Genomic DNA, 15,483 nt, shown 5'->3' on the forward strand with positions numbered 1-15,483 from the left:
ACTGTGATAACTGATTGAGAAATATGACTTTTAAAAAAAAATGTTAGTGTGTTCTTAACTAAATTCATATTATATGTACATTTTATTGTTCTCTTTATTTCAGTGTGAGAAACAGGTCAGGGAAGCGAGCAACTGTAAATGTCCTTTTACATTGCATTTACTGTGTGGAACTGGGAATCTCCAAAGATCCAGCGACTCTGTACTTATGAAGTGGCCACAGAAAACATCTGTGAAAACTGAAAGAAAACTGCAGAGGGAAGGCGCTGAATAAAGGATTGTGATGTGTGTTTTTAGCATTCCAGCACTTCCTCACAACAGCACCACATAACAAACGATCTCTCTTTTCCTTATATGGCTGAAAACATAATTTAAAGCTGGCTTCACTAATAATCAAGTCTCAACTCCCGGTGTCTGATTGATTGTGGGTTTCTCCGTTTTATTTGTTTCTGTGTGTGGGAGGAAAGGGACCTGGCCAGCCTTTATGAATGTTGGAATAGATGTACTCTACCACCACCTGCTGGCATTAGTTTGTAGTGCCCTAAATTACAAAGCAAAACAAAATCAGATTCTTTTCCCAAACTTTCACTTAATGTCTTGCTCTTTTTTCTCCTTCCTGCATCTTTTTAGTTCCTGTTGTTCTCTATTCAGCGCTATTTCCTTCTACTTATTCAGTTCAGTTCAATCGCTCAGTCGTATCCGACTCTTTGTGACCCAGTGGACTGCAGCACACCAGGCCTCCCTGTCCATCACCAATTCAAACTCATGTCCATTGAGTCAGTGATGCCATCCAACCATCTCATCCTCTGTCGTCCCCTTCTCCTCCTGCCTTCGATCTTTCTCAGTATCAGGGTCTTTTCCAGTGAGTCAGTTCTTTGCATCAGTGGGCAAAGTATTGGAGTTTCAGCCTCAACATCAGTCCTTCCAAGGAACACTCAGGACTGATCTCCCTTAGGATGGACTGGTTGGATCTCCTTGCAGTCCAAGGGACTCTCGAGTCTTCTCCAATACCACAGTTCAAAAGCATCAATTCTTCAGTGCTCAGCTTTCTTTATAGTCCAAGTCTCACATCCATACATGACTACTGGAGAAACCATAGCCTTGACTGGACAGACCTTTGTTGGCAAAGTAATGTCTCTGCTTTTTAATATGCCATCTAGGTTGGTCATAATTTTCCTTCCAGGGAGCAAGCGTCTTTTAATTTCATGGCTGCAGTCACCATCTGCAGTGATTTTGGAGCCCCCCCTCCCCCCAAATTAAGTCTGCCAGTGTTTCCACTGTTTCCCCATCTATTTGCCATGAAGTGATGGGACCGGATGCCATGATCTTAGTTTTCTGAATGTTGAGCTTTAAGCAACTTTTTCACCTTCTTCTTTCACTTTCGTCAAGAGGCTCTTTAGTTCTTCTTCACTTTCTGCCATAAGGGTGGTGTCATCTGCATATCTGAGGTTATTGATATTTTTCTTGATTCCAGCTTGTGCTTCATCCAGCCCAGCATTTCTCATGATGTACTCTGCATATAAGTTAAATAAGCAGGGTGACAATATACAGCCTTGACGTACTCCTTTTCCTATTTGGAAATAGTCCATTGTTCCATGTCCAGTTTTACCTGTTGCTTCCTGACCTACGTACAGATTTCTCAAGAGGCAGGTCAAGTGATCTGGTATTCCCATCTCCTTAAGAATTTTCCACATTTCGTGATGATCCACACAGTCAAAGGTTTTGGCATAGTCAATAAAGCAGAAGTAGATGTTTTTCTGGAACTCTCTTTATTTTTTGATAATCCAGTGGATGTAGGCAATTTGATCTCTGGTTCCTCTGCCTTTTCTAAAACCAGCTTGAACATCTGGAAGTTCATGGTTCATGTATTGCTGAAGCCTGGCTTGGAGAATTTTGAGCATTACCTTACTAGCATGTGAGATGAGTGCAATTTGCTCTTTTTCAATATAATTCTCATATGCAATTGTCTCAAACAAGTATTTTTACAATTTGTGCACAGGTTGAAGATCAGGAAAGAAGAGATCCACGCCAGGTCTTCATCTTAAAATGGTGACTCACGGCTAATTAAATTCGGAAAGGCATTGTTATGTATAATAAATGTTAATATTAATACACATATTAATATTCTACAATAAATGTCTTTGAATCCCAACTTTTCCACTAATTAGCACCAAGTGCTCCAAATCTCTATCTTCTCACTTGGAAAAAAAGCAATGCTAATAGTACATAACTTGTAGCAATACTGTGAGAACTGAGTGATATATATGCACACAAACTCTTTGGCACAGAACCATTTCATGTGGTAAATGTGCAAAAAATGTTTTCTATTATTATCATCTTTCTAAAGATGAAATTTGGATTTTCAGTCATCTCATCACCTTAGAGTGCATGAGGGGGTTATACATGGTAAGAACTCAACAAATGCCTTTTTAATTAACTATTTGGAAAACATGAAATTATTTGCAAATAAATAGTGATATTATTCTCATCCTTGAAATGTTTTTCTTCTAATGTTTTTCTTTAGAAAGCTATTGAAAACATTTACTATTTTCTGTCTGAATACATAGCAGAATATCTATTGTGTACGGTAAAGTAGAAAAAAAGCATTATTACCATGGTTATGAGCTAGCCACTCTACTAATCCCTTTGTAAATATTATTAACTGTACAGAAGGTCCAGAATCTTGATTTTACTCTCGGTTTTATTGTTAACTTTCTAAGTAAAAACTGTGCACTGAAGCTTAGTTTCCTTGAGAGAAGGGTGGGCTATCCAATGTTTAAAGTGTCCTTCAGCCCTAATATCCTTACTATTATTCTGCCAGCCTTATAGTTTAGGGCTGAAATAAAATGTTATTGTTTAGTAATAATTCAGCATCAATACTGGCTGTCATTCTGCTTGCCTCTATTCTAAAATGAAAGGAGCAAGTGAGATGGAATTATAGATAAGTAAAGCCAAGAGATTATTGTCTATAATTAAAGCCAAGAGAAGGCCTTCTCTGATAGCTCAGTTGGTAAAACCTGTGATGCAAGAGACCTGGGTTCAATCCCTGCATTGGGAAGATCCCCTGGAGAAGGGAAAGGCTACCCACTCCAGTATTCTGGCCTGGAGAATTCCATGGACCGTACAGTCCATGAGGTCGCAAAGAGTTGGACACGACTGAGCGACTTTCACTCCACAAAGTCAAGAGATCAAAAGTCTTATAGCCAATGTGTGTGCTAAAATTGCTTCTGACTCTTTGTGACCCTGTGGACTGTAGCCCACCAGGCTCCTCTGTCCATGGGATTTTCTAAGCAAGAATACTGGAGTGGGTTGCCATGCCCTCTTCCAGGGGAATTGACTTCTGCATTGCAGGCGGATTCTTTGCCACTGAGCCACCAGGAAGCCTGTTGGCCAACTCTCTACCCATGTTAATTAAACACACAAACATGCACACAGAGAAAGAGAGAGAAGTGAAATATTCTGCCCAAGATCATAACAATAGATGAAACACTATGAGGAGTTTACTCCCAAAGATTTGGTAGAAACAGCAGATTTTTGTATACTTTAGCTTCTCCATGATAGGAACCAAAGACAATGCAGAGTGGGATCAAAGGTTTATAAAGTAGCCTGAAATGTAGTTGTGATATTTTAGACTGCCACTTGTGAAATGTATACCTCAGCAAATCTAAAAACACGGAGACCACCTAATTTATGATATATGTCTTCAGAAAGATTCTGAGGTGCATTTGAAATAAGAAATCCTTTCTTTAAATTTAAATTACATTGTTGAGAGTTTGAAAGGAATAAAGTCACTCATATTTACATGACTCCAAATAATCACTTACATAGTTTCAAATATTTTTTCCTCAGCATATATATTATATATTGTTATAATCAGAGTGTTCATGAAAAGGTTCTGTTATTTGATGATAATTTTTGCCATAGTGTTACTTAGTCTCTTAGGTATCAAATGCTTGCAGTTATCTAGCAAATGACACAATTTACGCTAACATTCCTCTGTATTTCTGATAATTTAACTATTTGCCTTTCCTTCTCTCTTTTCTTTTCTCTTCTTTTCCCTCTTTCCTCACTTCTGCCCTCTCCTCCTTTCTAGGACTTTAAATAATGCATTGCATCCATGGCTTTCTCTACATTTTCTGATTTTTCCATTAAAAACCTACTAGAGTGGTAGTCAAATTGCCAAATTTCCTTCTACCAAAGTGCACCACATTTAACAATGCCACCAGTAATATAAAAGTCACACAAGTGTTGCTCCGCTTCATATACAATGGGAATGATTATAACCATTTCAGTCTATATGCATGGATTATCATTACTAATACATTTGGATTTATTATAATAATTTTATTCTGTATATGTCCTGATTTCTCTGTTTTGTTTGCTCTTTCCCTTATCCTTTTTTCTTTTAGATAAATAATTAACTGTAGTTCTCTACAGGTTTGGAAATTATGCACTGTTTTTTTGTTACTTGAACTTAAAATTAATTTAGCATACATAACTTTAAAAGTATAAACTAATTAATGCCTCAACAATCTTACAAAACAACATCAAAACCAGGACATATTAACTTTAATCAGTTGCCTCATGATTTATAAATTAATATCTTCCAGTATGACCCCTGACATACCTGGTCCTTAGTGTACATGCCTTGTATAATCTCCTATCCTTGAGTGTGGATGGGACTGTGAATATGATGAGGTATTATTCCCAGGATTATGTTACATTTTTTTGGCAAAAGGAACTTTTCAGGTATAATTAAGGTCCTTAATTAGTTGACTTTGAGTTAAGCAAAGAGGAGATTATCTTAGTTGGGTCTGGCTTAATCAGGTGATCCCTTTAAAAGAAGGATCAGGTCTCCCTGAAGTCAGAGAGGTTCTCATACTGGCTTCCAGGAAGTGAGCTCTGTATTGTGAGAGGTCTGAGAGAGGGCCATGTGGCAATGAACCGTGAGCAGCCTCAAGTAGTTGAGCTCAGCTGCTGGCGAACAGCCAGCGAAAAGGATGGGGCCTTCAGTTCTGTCACCACAAGCAACTGATTTCTGCCAACAGCCACATGAACTTGGAGGGGGACTCCAAGCTCTAGAAAGAACCACAGCCTGACCAACATCTTAACTACAACTTTATGGGATCCTGAACAGATGACCAAGCTAAGTTGTACCTAGACTTGTGACTCATAGAAACTGAATATTATAGTATGTAGTTTTAATCAATTGAACTTGTGGTAACTTGTTATAAAGCACTAGAAAATTAATATAACTTGTAAATCAATTCAATTTTAAAACATCAAAACAGCATGATCTTTTATGTAAATCCAATTAAGTCTGCATGTAAGTCTGATGAGAGAAGAAATCTTGACTATTTTTTTTCACCACTACTGCATTTTTGGAGTTTTTGGAAGTTAAACACAAGTTTGTCATATGACTCAGCAATTCTATTTGCATGTATTTACTCAAGAGAAATAAAAACATATGTCCACATAAAGATATAGTCATAAATATTCATAACACTTGGTTCATAATAGCCTAAAACTGGAAACAGGCAAAATAGTCTAATGACAGGTAGCTAGAGAAGCAAATTCTGGCCTATTCTTATAGTATTCCTACTACATGGATACTCAGCAACAGGAAGGAATCCACTACTGAAATACACAAATATGAGTGATTCTCAAAAACATTATGCTGAATAAAAATAAAAAATCCAGATATAAAATAGTACCTACTGAATAATTCTACTTATATAAAATTCTAAAACAGGCAAGACTAATGTATGGTAGAAAGATCAATGGCTGCCTAGATGAGGAAATGTGGGTAAGGAACATTTAAGAGTGATGAAGTATCTATATCATATCATGATCATGGTATAGATTACACAAGTATATTATTTGTTAAAACATCGAACTCAAAAAAAAAAAAAAAACATCGAACTATAACACTTATTGGTTCATTTTAGTGAATTCATTTCAGCAAAATTATACCACAATAAAGCTGACTAATGAAAATAGCATCTGGTTATAGTAAAACATTAATATATAGTTGTGAATGGATAAAATTTTACTGAAAGTCAATTTTATTCTTAAAATAATTTGCAAATTTAGGAAAAAATTATTTTCTATAATAGACTATATGAACCAGTGTATAAGTAGACATATAACACACAGTATGGATTTTGAAAGTGTACAAGGCATGTCAGTAATGATTAATCTCATGTGTCTGCGATGGTGGGTTATCTGTAATAAATAATTTGAAGAGTTTGCCATTTCAATGCAATCCAATGTTTTCTTTAGGTCTTGAGGATTCACATGAGTTTTTAGTCATTCTAAAATTTCTGAAAATGTTTGTCACAAAGTGATCAATTACAGTTTAGAAAGTCACAAAGACATTGAGAATTCTAACAGTATATTTTGATATTAGAATGAATGCAGTCTGAGTAACAACAGAAAGCATATTGTGTTAAGTAAAATAGCTTTACAATTGGGGGATCCCATTGTTTCTTAGGAAATAATACTTCTCATGTCTTTAGAGATATTAATGTAGGGCCAGATTTTTTTTTTTTTTTTTTTTTGGTGGTTCTGGGTCCTCATTGCAGTGCAGGAACTTCTATCTCTCTCTTTTTAAAAAGATTTAAAAAATCTGTGTAATCTCCTCTCCTTGGCTGTGGATAGAACTATGAATATGATGAGATATTATTCCTATGATTATGTTACATTTTATGCAGCATTTTTTGGTAACATAATAAGTATGGTAAATAAGCATTTTAAACATTTATTTATTTTAGTTTTGCCTGCACAGGGTTTTCATCGCTGTGTGGGCTTTTCTCTAGTTATAGCAGCAGGGCCACACTCCAGTTGCAGTGTGTGGGCTTCTCATTGCAGTGGCTTCACTTGTTGCAGAGAACTGGCCCCAGAGTGAGCCAGTCCAGCAGTTGCTGCGCCTGTGCACTGGAACACAGGCTCAATAGTCGTATCACACGGGGCTTAGTTTCTCCTCAGCATGTGGGATCTTCCTGGACCAGGGCTCAAACCCATTTCTCCTGCATTGGCAAGTGGATTCCTCACCACTGCACCACCAGGGAAGCAGTAAATCGCCAGATTAAAAAAAAAAAAAAAAGATCCCCTTTTGTTTATTTTTGCTTTTATTTCCAATATTCTGGGAGGTGGGTCATAGAGGATCCTGCTGTGATTTATGTCAGAGAGTGTTTTGCCTATGTTCTCCAGGAGTTTTATAGTTTCTGGTCTTACATTTAGATCTTTAATCCATTTTGAGTTTATTTTTGTGTATGGTGTTAGAAAGTGTTCTAGTTTCATTCTTTTACAAGTGGTTGACCAGTTTTCCCAGCACCACTTGTTAAAGAGGTTGTCTTTTTTCCATTGTATATCCTTGCCTCCTTTGTCGGAGATAAGGTGTCCATAGGTTCGTGGATTTATCTCTGGGCTTTCTATTCTGTTCCATTGATCAATATTTCTGTCTTTGTGCCAGTACCATACTGTCTTGATGACTGTGGCTTTGTAGTAGAGCCTGAAGTCAGGCAGGATGATTCCTTCAGTTCCATTTTTCTTTATCAAGATCACTTTGGCTATTCGAGTTTTTTTGTATTTCCACACAGATTGTGAAATTATTTGTTCTAGTTCTGTGAAAAATACCATTGGTAGCTTGATAGGGATTGCATTGAATCTATAGATTGTTTTGGGTAGTATAGTCATTTTCACAATATTGATTCTTCCAATCCATGAACACGGTATGTTTCTCCATCTATTTGTGTCCTCTTTGATTTCTTTCATCAGTGTTTTATAGTTTTCTATATATAGGTCTTTCGTTTCTTTAGGTAGATATGCTCCTAAGTATTTTATTCTTTTTGTTGCAATGGTGAATGGTATTGTTTCCTTAATTTCTCTTTCTGTTTACTCAGTGTTAGTGTATAGGAATGCAAGGGATTTCTGTGTGTTAATTTTATATCCTGCAAATTTACTATATTCACTGATTAGCTCTAGTAATTTTCGGGTAGAGTCTTTAGGGTTTTCTATGTAGAGGATCATGTCGTCTGCAAACAGTGAGAGTTTTACTTCTTCTTTTCCTATCTGGATTCCTTTTATTTCTTTTTCTGCTCTGATTGCTGTGGCCAACACTTCCAAAACTATGTTGAATAGTAGTGGTGAGAGTGGGCACCCTTGTCTTGTTCCTGACTTTACAGGAAAAGCTTTTGCACAACAAAGGAAATTATACACAAGGTGAAAAAGCCTTCAGAATGGGAGAAAATAATAGCAAACAAAGCAACAGACAAAGGATTAATCTCAAAAATATGCAAGCAACTCCTGCAGCTCAATTCCTGAAAAATAAATGACCAAATCAAAAAACAGACCAAAGAACTAAACAGACATTTCTCCAAAGAAGACATACAGATGGCTAACAAACACATGAAAAGATGCTCAACATCACTCATTATCAGAGAAATGCAAATCAAAACCACAATGAGGTACCATTACACGCCAGTCAGGATGGCTGCTATCCAAAAGTCTATAAGCAACAAATGCTGAAGAGGTGTGGAGAAAAGGGAACCTTCTTACACTGTTGGTGGGAATGCAAACTAGTACAGCCACTATGGAGAACAGTGTGGAGATTCCTTAAAAAACTGGAAGTAGAACTGCCATATGACCCAGCAATTCCACTTCTGGGCATACACACCAAGGAAACCAGATCCGAAAGAGACACGTGTACCCCAATGTTCATCACAGCACTGTTTATAATTGCCAGGACATGGAAGCAACCTAGATGCCCATCAGCAGACAAATGGATAAGGAAGCTGTGGTACGTATACACCATGGAATATTACTCAGCCATTAAAAAGAATTTATTTGAATCAGTTCTAATGAGATGGATGAAACTGGAGCCCATTATACAGAGTGAAGTAAGCCAGAAAGATAAAGACCAATACAGTATACTAACACATATATATGGAATTTAGAAAGATGGTAACAATAACCCTATATGCAAAACAGAAAAAGAGACACAGATGTACAGAACAGACTTTTGGACTCTGTGGGAGAAGGTGAGGGTGGGATGTTCTGAGAGAATAGCATTGAAACAAGTATACCATCAAGTGTGAAACAGATCACCAGCCTAGGTTGGATGCATGAGACAAGTGCTCAGGGCTGGTGCACTGGGAAGACGCAGAGGGCTGGGATGGAGAGGGAGGTGGGAGGGGGGATCAGGATGGGGAACACATGTAAATCCATGGCTGATTCATGTCAATGTATGGCAAAAACCACTACAATATTGTAAAGTAATTAGCCTCCAACTAATAAAAATAAATGGGAAAAAAAAAAATCCCAACATTGAGAAAGTAAATATTCACATAGAATAAAAATAAATATATTAAGATATTTTGTAGGAAATTTGGTAATGCATATTAAAAGGCAGAGGAATATAACCGAGGACTCAAACTAGTTTTTCTTTCCTTGTTTTGCTTTCTGGTATTTCCTTAGATTATCTTCTTTATCCAAATAACGGATAAGATAAGATTGGTTAAAAGCTATGACTCCACACTGAAAGCAGTGATTTTATTAATGAATGATTGATATAAAAATAAAGTCCAAGAATATATCTCATAATTTAACAAGGCCTCAAAATACCTTTCAAGATCCTCTAGTATCTCCTTACAAAATGCTTTACGGGATCAGATTTTCCTTGCCCATAGGCAATTATCTCTTTCCCTGTGCTCAAACATCTCAGGAACATTGTGTGTGTGTGTGTGTGTGAGAGAGAGAGAGAGAGAGAGCAGGTAGTGGATTCTTTGCTATGCAGCTGGAATATCACAGTTTATAACATGGACCTGATAAAAATAGATACGATCATTTTTTTTTTTTTCACAGAGACTTTGAACTTTCTCCTTAGCACTATTCAGCTATTTTCTTCCATCATAAGAGACATGCGGACAAAGTTTAAATGGCCAATAGGCTGGGAAGTTATGAGAAGGATTCAGTAATAAAGAAGGTCAATGGATTAGATGTCATTTGAAGTTCATTATGATTCAGATTCTATGATTCTGTAATTTTTCTGAAGGCATATTTATCCTGCGCCCCCTCCCTAAATTCAAACAAGTGAGCTGGGACTGTGTTTTTTTCATGCAAAATCCTGGCTTTTGCATCTCTCAGTGTTACAGAAATACCATATTTTTTTGTAACTCACCCCATATAACTTGAGGAAACTACGGTATTCTGTTTTGATATAGTTATGCACTGTCGTAGCACAATATTTATTATCATTACTTTTTTAAGCAAAATATTGTTCACATTTTGTAAATAGTGAAAATCTTTTCTCCAATTTTATGTTTCTTTTTTCAAGGCTGCGAAAGTTTGTATTGTGTGCTAAAATTTCCTAATTTCTCTATTATAGTGGATAATTTTTGAAAATGCATATAGACGTATTATGCTTTAAAAATGATTCAGTTGTTTTATTTAAAGATATGCCCTACTGTTGAGATTTTTCCCTTAAATGTCATTTTGTCCATGGATGTTCTCTAAGCTTCAACCATTTAAATTATTCAGGCTCTAGGCTTAACTACTCCTATACTTAGGTACTTAGTTATAAATATTAACTCTGAGAACAAACTTTATCATTAAGCTGGCATTAACCCATCCAACTTTATTGATAAAAGAAAACAAAACAAAACAGGCATAAAATTTGAAACAGCATTGTGACATTTAAATGTTTATTAAGACATTCATATTAATGATAGGGTACTTTATAAATATATATAAACTTGATAGTGGCCATCATAACTCCAGCATCTGTTTTTAGTAGGCTTTCAAGGTTTAAGATACCAATCAAACATCTTGTCTTTAGTATTTGAAAGATAATTAGTAGCTTCAATTAAAGGCCAATGAGGGACTTATACCATGCAACCCACACAGAAATCAAACCTATGATTATTCCAGTGTTATAATCAACTGTACTACAGACACAGAAAACGTCTTAATGAAGTAAAAAACACAAGGAAAATCTACATTAAAATGTCACCATGTCACCTTTTACCACGTTACGAGGCATCCTTTCAAATAAATTATTAGCAAACAGTACTATGTCAACATGTTGTAAAAAACAGCAATAAAATTACTTATAAAAAACAAAGAATCCTGTATGAAATACCATATACTTTAAATTTTGAGATGTGCATTTTGAAAATATTTTTTAATGTCCCAGAAATTTGTGGGAAATGGCTTAAAACTGTAAAAATTGAGGGGTTCATTGCTATTGTAGTTAAATCTTTTCAAGTAACTGGGTGCTCATTTGAGGGGAGAGAAACAGCTGTAAAAATAATTTTATAAAACACAATACCAGACTTTTAAAGACTATTTCGAAATATGTTTCACAGAAAGTTTCTACCTGTACTCTTAAACAGGTAACAAACAGAAAGGGTAAATATAAAAAGAATGTTTTATTAACTAAAGTATCCCTAGAGGGTAGCCAATATTAACTTAATAGATAAGTGTGGGATGAATGGATATGCAATCAGGTGTAGTGTTTTAAGTCTTAAAAATATCTTGAAAAATTTTGTATTTTCAATCATATTTCTAAGACACTTTTCCACTATATTCATTCCCTGAACCTTGGCTATCTACAAAAATCATGAAAGAAAAATATACACCATATTTATGGTTGAGTTATCCATTTGTCTTCTAGAGACAAAGTCACTCTTCCATAAAGAACACATAATTATTTTAAATAATGGTCTAAATATTAGGGGTGTATCACCATAAAATTTAGTTGTATAAACTAAAAATTCTACAGTGTGTAAAAGTTTTGCAGTGACAAGATTTTAAGCAATTAATGTTACAACCAGTAGGAGTCATATTTTTATATTTCCTCTAAATCACAATGTATAATGATACTGATATTTTATTAACAAAAATCATTTGTTCCAATGACTTCAGCCAGCCATCATCTTGTTTAATTTGCTCTGATGCTATCAAATATCAGTGCTTTAAAGAAGTGTGGAATGACAGTATGGATTTGAGGTGATAAAAATAAGTCAAATGAAAACTCATGTTTATAACTGCATTCTATTTTAATTTTTTTTGTCATAAAGTTAATTCTCTTCCAAGACTTTCAAATTCAAAAGTTAAGTGTTTCTGATAACATTTCATGGGTTTCTTGAGCTTTGAACCCAGCTTACTAACTCATTAACTTTCAGGTCATCTTGAAATATTTCTTATGGGATCCATGCTGATTTATCAGGTGCGATAAAGTTTTAAAAAACAGATAAATATTTTAGGGATACTATATACATTTATGGAAGCACTATTAAATAATAATGAGATTACTTTCATAAAACTTCTACCTCTTTTAAAGTTCTTTTTATGTTATATCTTGTAACAGAAATAAATATGTACAGTTCCAAGATAGAAAACATTCATAACAGTTAAGGTTATAACTAGGATGCTACTTACAGATGAGAATATTTCAAAGAAGTAAATCTGAAAAGGCTGTGATAGGAAGAATAAAATAAATATTCATTATACTGAAAATAATTTTAAAAATTAAATATAGCAAGGGAACTAATGGCAATTTGTAAGACAACTAATGATTAAGTTTCACCACTGAAAATCAATAATAACATTAGTAATTGAAGATCAGTTATAATACCAATCATGGTGGGGGGCTGCGGGAATAAGAGAATACAAATGAAATGTCCTCCCAGTCTTTCTGTAGTCTTAAGGGATAATCTTGATTAAGAAGTTTACTGTTTTTGGCTTGGATGCTCCATCATTCTGATTTTGTCCAGTCCCACTGGAAATAAATATAATTGTGTGTTTGTTTGTTTTTTTATTTCTTAGACCTAATGCAGACAAGTCATCATATTAAGATAAAAGGGGTTATTGTTTCCCTTTTAATCAAAAGAAGGTCTGGTTAAGATATATGCTTCTTACATATAAATGTTATCAAATTTTTTTCTAAATAAAAAGAGTGAAAAGAAAATGTCTCTCACGTAAAGTTAGGTTTAGGAAGCATTTTGTTTTACCTGAAAAATAAATTTAGATGCTGGATTCTGAACCCAGTGGGACATTATGGTTGAGTCTTCATCGAGTGTGTTTTATATACCTGCTGTGTGTATGATTCTAAGCTACCAGATGCTAGAAAGAATGGAAAATAAAAACTCTAGTCTTAGGCAACTAACTCCTTTTTCCAGCCTAAGAAAACATGTGTGTGAGTATGTGTGTGTGTGTATGTCTTAGTTATTAATATAACCAGTAATTTGGTAGAACTCTAAATTAAAAGATACATATCTGACTGTTTTCTACAAAAGTCAGAGAGAATAGATTTTCACTTTCAAAGATATAGTTTTGAAGATTCTCAAGCTGTGGTACAGTATGAATTTAGTTACTTAGCCAGATAATGTGCTTTACCTAACAGCCACCTACCTCTCAACGTGACATTGTGAAGTGATTTTTCGAAAGTCCTTTGAGAGAAAAAAAAGTAGATCTGTAAAAGAAAACAGCATATATATATTTGGGTAGCCATGAAATAAATGCTTTCAAATGTATTGCTTATGGAGTCAAGCAATGTGATGGTTTCAATTTTTTTAATACACTGTTCTGCATTACGAAATCAAATATCAGAAAGATGTTTACTTAAAGGCCAAAAATTAATGCTGTCAAAAATTATTTTGGTTACTCTAAAGTCATGAGAAAGGATGACATTTCCAAGCTTGTCTATTCTCTCTTGTCCAAATCCCAGGAAATCATCTTCCGTGGGAACACCGCTGCATTGGGATGACCATGTGCAAGTTTCACATTTTTCTGGGTTTATTCCAGTTCCACTTCTTGCAGTTCATGGGCAGCTGAAATACAAGGAGGAATAAGGTTGAACCTTACCAGAAAGTATCATTAAAATCACTGCAGATACTTCATTAATGAAAAACTTTAGAAAAATGCGCTGATGAGAGAGTATCTGGTAGAGTTTAGATTATAGTGAGGGGAAAAAAGAAGTTAAACGTTGTAACATATGAATTAACATAATTAAAGATTGTTATAAATACCACTAAAGAAGTAAACAGGGCGCTATGGTAATGAGGTTTGATTATGTAAAGCTGGTTAGAGATGATATCCCAGAGGGGATGGGTTGTGAGGTGTATCTTGAAGAATGGAGAGAAGCTGACCACGGGGACAATGAGAGGCTTGGAACTCCTGGTACACTAGGGGCTTCTTCACATTCCCCTTCATGGTGTTCCATGAGCATAGAACATGTGTTCCACTTCTACCCATACATTCTTATGCTTTAGTACTCAGCTCAGGCATTTATCTGCTCAGAAGTTATTCCTGAATCTGTCTTTGCTACTCTTCTCCAGGATGTGTTAGATACAATTTCTTATTGCTCCCCTAGTAATCCACAAATATCTGTCTTACCACACTTCCTTACTGCACTGAAATTATATGTCCTTATGCCGTCACCCTTATTCCATTTTCTAATCCTAGAATCTAGCACTTTGCCTTGTAAATTGTGATTGAAAAAAATGAGGGATTATTATTCACAAAAATTGCAAATAAAACTTTGAACCATGACAGAGTAATGAATGATACAATAAAAACTTCTAACTGAGACTCTACCAGGCCCAAACTTTGAATTATAAAGTACACTTTCCAACCTACATTTTCTCTCTCCCATTTTTCTTTTTCTTTGCTTGCTTGTTGAAGGAAATGTTCTTTCCTTCCATAAACCTATCATTTTTCTTCATCAGAGCCTATATACATTGGAAGAAGCTAAAGTGAGAAGGGCAGAACAGAAGATTTTCCATTATTAAACATTGTTATCTTTATATATGCTTATTTGTGAGACAGAAAAAGAAACTTAAAAGTCAATTATAGTCTCAAAAAATTTTAAGTAAATTTCTAGGGAATATTATTAAAAGCATGTCTGCATGCTATTTAAAATGAGCTATTAAATCATCCCATAATCTGGAAGTGAAGTTGAAAACTTTAATTCAAGTTTTGCTAAGTGGATTTATCAACTGACTTTATATTATCAAATTTACTTAAGTACTTCTCACCTACTGTCTCTGCGGTGGGCAAAATAGTGGCATCTGAGAAAGATTCTCTCATTGGATGTCCTAATGCGCCCAAACCTGTGAATTAGGTTACATGACAAAGGGGGAACTGAAGTTGCAGGAAAATTAAGGTTGCTAATCAGCTGCTTAAATTAAGGAGATTTTCCTAGACTATCTGGGTGGCTCTAATGTCATCACAAAGGTTCCTAAAAGTGGAAGAAGAGGAGAGTCAGAGGCAGAGATGTGACAACAGATGCACTGTCAGATACCATGTTGCTGGTTTCTAAGTGGGAGGAAAAAGCACAAACCAAAAACACAGGCAGCTTTAGAGGCCGGAAACAGCAGGAAATGAATTTTCCCCTAGAGGTTGCTCACATCTTGATTTTGGCCCAGTGAGAACCGTGTTGGCCTTGTGACCTGCAGAATAAGATAATAAATGTGTGTATTTTTA

General features: G+C 35.3%; 1 protein-coding gene and 1 long non-coding RNA gene across 4 annotated transcripts in view; both read right to left on the reverse strand.

Moving 5' to 3' along the window:
* Positions 1-15,483, reverse strand: part of LOC122686324 (60S ribosomal protein L7-like) — a 675,506-nt gene that overhangs the window by 338,626 nt on the left and 321,397 nt on the right. The gene's annotated exons all lie outside the window — the stretch shown is intronic.
* LOC122686325 overlaps positions 10,692-15,483 on the reverse strand; it is a 60,872-nt gene continuing 56,080 nt past the window's right edge. For all 3 annotated transcript variants that reach the window (XR_006338704.1, XR_006338702.1, XR_006338705.1), the window contains exon 3: positions 10,692-13,829. This is a non-coding gene — a long non-coding RNA (uncharacterized LOC122686325). The remainder of the gene's footprint in view (positions 13,830-15,483) is intronic.

This window comes from Cervus elaphus, chromosome 29 (genome assembly GCF_910594005.1).
Source record: "Cervus elaphus chromosome 29, mCerEla1.1, whole genome shotgun sequence".
NCBI lineage: Eukaryota > Metazoa > Chordata > Mammalia > Artiodactyla > Cervidae > Cervus > Cervus elaphus.